Source organism: Aegilops tauschii, chromosome 7 (genome assembly GCF_002575655.3).
Source record: "Aegilops tauschii subsp. strangulata cultivar AL8/78 chromosome 7, Aet v6.0, whole genome shotgun sequence".
In the NCBI taxonomy this organism is placed as follows: Eukaryota; Viridiplantae; Streptophyta; class Magnoliopsida; order Poales; family Poaceae; genus Aegilops; species Aegilops tauschii.
The window spans coordinates 612,285,212-612,291,232 of NC_053041.3; positions in this window are offsets into that span (position 1 = coordinate 612,285,212).

Genomic DNA, 6,021 nt, shown 5'->3' on the forward strand with positions numbered 1-6,021 from the left:
TAACAACGATGATGCGAAGATTCCACGATTGGTACATGAAAACCTGCAGAGAGTCTGGGGGGAAGGATACTTTGACGCTGAGAGTTAAAGAGGAGCACGACCTCGTTGGAATTGGTCTGTTGTCTATTCCATTTGAGGAGTTCTTCCAGTTTTTCAATCAAAAGGCCCTCGATAAATTAACGGTCACTTGCTACTATCTGTAAGTACTACTTCTGTCATTAAGTCTCTGTATATAGGTCAGCTCTTTCATTGCATGCATATATAATTATCCTCACTATATTATGCAGATTGAAGATCGCCGAATTGAAGAAAATACAAATCGGTGATATTGGGTTCATTAACGCAAATCTCATAGATGCATATACGGTTGAATTTCATGCCAAAGATACAGAGGCAAACTTGCTACGATCGTTGGTATTAAATCAAAACAAAGCTATAATACTCTTTCCTTACAACTTCAAGTGAGTGTTACTGTATTGTGCATATTCATTTTCCCTTATTAGTCGAGGTTATAGTATTGTAATTGATGAGTTATGCATGAGTGCGCAGGTTCCACGATATTCTCCTAGAGATTAAGCTTGAGCAGGGACTAGTAACCGTCTTAGACTCGAGACGAAAAGATCCCCAGGATTATGCGGACATGACTGAAATGCTCGAGAAGTAAGTGAAATCGATCATTATCGCACCATATTGGCAACTTTGTTCATTTCCTGATATCAAGTAATTGTTTTCTTTGTCTGGCAGGGTTTGGAAAAAAATCACCTCAAAAGCTCCGGGACTGCCGAGGAAGCTGCAATTTACACACCCGAAAGTAATAAGTACTACTAGCTAGTTCCGCGCATCTCCTACTGATTCATGCGCTAGTTTCATCAATATCATTTGGCATGCTTGCTTATTAGTTTGATTGACCTCTATTTCTTGTAAAGTAGTTGTGGCAGGAAGCCGGGAATAATTACTGTGGATACTACGTTTGCGAGTCCATCCGCCACACGACCTGTGAGCGGAGCTACTCTAACAAACAATATGAAGTGCGTAAGCAATAATATTCACAATTTTATTTTATTACCATCATTTGTGTTGAGTTTCATTCATTCATATATATGTATTGACCCCCTTCTTCAAATTAGATGTTTCGGATGCGGGATGAACTCATAGCACCAGATCACATGCGAGCAATTCAAGAGGAATTGGCAGCATTCTTTCTTGACCACGTGATCAATAAAGACAGAGAATACCATGTGGACCCTGAGTTCATATATAATTAGGGATTATATTGTAAGGGATCTTATATTGTATATATGTAGCCAGTAGCGTCGGATAGATATACGAAAACTTTTTGTTCGACCAATCTCTCGGAGAAGGAGAGGTCGATAGCACTTCTCTCTGTATGCATATGTTCATGATGATCTTCTGTTTCCTTCATTTGCTTACTAGCTAGCGTGTCGAGTCCTCTCTATACGTATAGTACGTAGCGTCGACCAAGCACGGAGATAAGAGAGGACACTTCTCTCTATTAATTAGCTAGCTAACACAATATATGAAACACCTAAATTAATCCCCAAAACCTCCTAACCCCCCCTTAAAAAAACAAAAACCCCAGCCCCTGAAATGCTGACGCATGGACGCCTTTTGGTCCCGGTTGGTGCCACCAACGGGACCAAAGTCCCCCCCTGCCTGGGCTCGCCGCAGCATCCACATGAAGGCCCATCTGTCCCGGTTGGTGTAAGAACTGGGACTGAAGGTGTAGGGCTTTAGTACCGACCCCTTAGTCCCGGTTCCCCAACCGGGACAAATGGGCCTTACAAACCGGAACAAATGGCCCTTTTTCTACTAGTGTGAACTAAACTAAAAAGAACTTTGATCACAGTTGTGACAATACAATAAGAAAAACTACAAATAGCTGAGCAACATAGATCAGGTCATCTGGCTTGTCACGCAGAGTACATTGTAGTAATTCAGATGCAATTAACAACAAGGAGATCTAATGAGTATAGACAACATGATGTACCAATCTTTCGACAGATTAACAACGGTCACAAGTTTTTTACCGATACATTCATGCAATATTTTGTCTAAACAAAGGGATTGCACAGATCCCAGCAAGTCATGCAGTAGACCTTCTTATGAAGTAGAATCTACATGATTTGATTTTTCAAGAGATAACTCTTAGAGAGATAAAACAAAATAAAACGTTCTAAGGTCAAGCAAGCAATGAGATATTATTGACTATCCGGTAGCAAAAACAGCAGCAAGGACAAGTGCGAGTTGGCACTCATCTGATGATCTAATGAAGCTCCTAGGGCTCTATTTGTTTAGAAAAGTAGCTGAGGGTGAAGGTCCACCCATGATGATAATGGAGAATGTATCCTGATTTTGTCTAATATCCCTGAGAGAAGTCAATTGTTACATCTATTTTAATAGTGGTAAAATTTGATGCCTGGAATGCACTATAATGTCTATTTGAGGTAAGAGCACATATGGTTTACCAATTTCAGGTAAGAACATTATCTACGTGGAGAAGGTAAACTGCAACTCTAATAGTGATAAGTGATAACCTATGCAATAATAGTACTTGTTTCGGCAAAACTAGCAGGGTGACCTATACATTGCGTGGCTAGATTTCTTTTACTATTATGTATATTTTTCACTTATTTAATATATAAAGTCTGATTTATCCATAGACATTAGGTGCACTTCTAGTGGGGAGCTTAAATATTTGCAAATAGTGGACCCATGGCAATGTAGTCTTTAACTTGCAAGCCAAACCATATCTCCGAACACTTTCTAGTGGTAATTAAATATTGACATTATTGGCTTACATGCACATCTTATGATATTTTCCTCCGCTGGCCTTCTTCCTAGATTTTGTATCGAATGCTTCCACACATGCTTTTACCAATTATGTAAGTTACTTAGCCATATAGGACAATATAACTATATTTTTGTGAGAAAACCTTTTAATCTATTCATTAAATATCATGACAATACAAAGAAGACCAGAAGCGAAAACATTATTTCAGTCAACCTCATCGTAGCTTGTCTATATTTAGCTTCTATGTATTGTTAAACATGGTTAATACAAGTTATTGTACTTAAACAAATTCTTGCTTCAAACCTCCATTATTATACCAACAACAACATTTTCCTTTTTTCATATGATTAATTAGCTCACTTTTTTCATATAATGTGTTGGCACTGGTATGGGTTTCTTCACAGCCAATATCATCCATAATATCAAAAGTCAATCAAAACTATCATATCAGTTTAGGTTGAGTTATATACGTTTTCTAGAATTTAACTAGAATAGAACTAATTACCTAGTTACAATTAGGTTTTATTCCTCCTCATATTATGTTTTCTTGTCTCACTCGCTTCTTCTTAAAAGAGCATATGAATTTACAATTAGTTTTTATTCTCCCCCTTAAAAAATATTAGTTGTTATTCTTTGCAGTCTCTTTTGTCGCTCTCATGTCATCAGCTTCGCTGTATATATATGGCATATTCATGTTCATACAGGGCATATTCCATGTGCGGGAACCGAACGGAGTATCAACCACTATTCAAGGCGGTGTGGACGCGGTTGGAGCGGGTGGCCAGGGAGGTCTTCGCCCATCATGGGTGGCAGCATAATCTCCGGATTGGCGCACTAACCCCTTCGACAAAGGCATACTGTCGGTCCTATATGATCCTACTATTGCTGATATGTCACTTTTTTTTATCTTCTTTCAGTTTGTTTTTGTTTCGCTGTGTACATCTTAGTTATACAGAGGCCGAGCGATGCTCATCATGTTTTGTATTTGCTTGATGCTACATTTTGAGTCAATAAAAATGCCCTTTATCGAAAAAACATCTGCGGGAACGACTATCCATGGAATAGCGTCCATTGCCTCACTTGTTTTTTTTTCTCTTTTTATTTACTGCTGCCCCGTGTACTTTATTCTTTTCTTCTCCAATCAGGTGGAGGGTGACAAATTGGACTGATCAATAGGTACTGGCTGTTCGATTCAGGTGTGTTACTGGCTGATTGGCATGTGTAGCGTCGCCACCTTATGTTGATTGATTTTCTCATACTACTGATATAAACGGAAACTGAGTATGTCCGTACAACCCACGTGATGATGGTATGTGTCCTTCTTCCATACACCATTCTGATTTACACTTCAATCGCCTAGACATCTACGTGACAAAGTTTTTTTTTGACGGGAAAGCTTACTTTATTAATCAAAGGACGGATATATCGTCTGCTATCAGACTCACAATGAAATCAGGCGGGTCATCAATCCAACGAGGTGGATTATTAGCACGTCCCCATCTAGCCAGCTCATGAGCTACATAATTTGACTCTCTAATACAATGCTCAATAGTAAACCTCCTGAAATCTACTAGATAACTACGACATTCATCAAGAACTGGCGCTGCCACCATAGAGTAACCTTCATTGAATTTAAGTGCATCCATCACCGTGATATTATCCGATCTCACCACCAAGTTATTGCATCCCGTATCTCTTGCTAGCTTCAGTCCTTCAAGCAGAGCTGCCGCTTCTGCCGTGAACACATCAGCTACATGTTCTAATCTCGCCGTGGACGCCGACATGAAAGATCCCCAGTGATCACTGATGACAGCACCACAAGACCCTGCACAATCGCCCTCTGTGAATGAAGCATCGACATTAAGGACAAGTTGTCCTGCTAGAAACGTCGGCCACCTGCTGATCCTGGGTGTAGATTTAGCTTGTGCTCCGCGCACAAAATTAATCGCTAGGGCAACCACTGCTGGCGCTGTTCGTTCTGGAGTCAATATTTCTTCCTTTCGCATGAATTGTCTTCTTTGCCACCATAAGAACCAACAAACTGTTGATATGAGCTCAGGTAGCTCGACCAATCCAGAATATTGTCGCCGATAAGAATCATCACATAAAATGAACTCCAAGACTGCTGAACCTGCTCGATCAGTCAATGAAGCAAAGTTAATATCTGCTGCGATTCCCAAAGCTTCCCAAACTGCTTGCGCCCTTACACACTTAAACAGCATATGGGCTAAGTCCCCGCACCATCTGTACAGTATGGGCATTGGGACAAGTTTCCAACATGGCGATTCATAAGAGTACTTCGGCATGGGATGGCATTGTGCAAGCATCTCCAGATATAAATTTTAACTTTCGCTGGCACTCTCAAACTCCACAACTTCTTCCAAACTGGATGGGGCGCCATGGAGAAGCGGGCCAGACCGCTGTCATCTATAGCATACTTCACTTCCCATTGCTTATAATAGGCAGAACGTACTGAAAAAACGCCGCTCCTCGTGAGATGCCATGCAACATAGTCCTCTGTCTCCACATGGAATAATGGGATTTGTAGTATGCGTTCAGCATCAATGTGCCAGAAATTCTCCCGGATTAACATCTCATCCCATTCTCCCGTGATTGGGTCAATTAACTCATTCACTTTAGTAAGTACTTGGTTCCCCCTTACTGTTAAACCTTTTTTGGAGGCACTGTTCGGGATCCAACAGTCATCCCATATATTAATCTTTTCTCCATTGCCTACTCTCCAAATGTAACCCTTCTTGAACGTTTGAATTCCAGACCAAATGCTTTGCCACACATAGGACGACCCCTTCTTCAGTTGACAATTCAGAATATCTTTTGTAGGGTAGTACTTGGCTCTCAGAACTCGTGCACATAATGAACCAAAGTTCTCAATTAGTCTCCAACACTGCTTTGCCAACATTGCCAAGTTGAAGCTATGAATATCCCGGAATCCCATACCTCCTCTCTCCTTCGGAATACACATCTTCCACCATGCAAACCAATGCATCCTTCGTTGGTCCTCCTCATCACCCCACCAGTATTGCGACATTGCATCAGTGATTCCCTTGCAAATTTTCTTCGGGCATTTAAATACACCCATCGCATAAGTTGGGATGGCTTGGGCCACCGCTTTCAGCAAAGCCTCTTTGCCTCCGAATGAGAGAGTTCTCTCTTTCCATCATTCACCATTGCTTGAATTCTTTCTATTA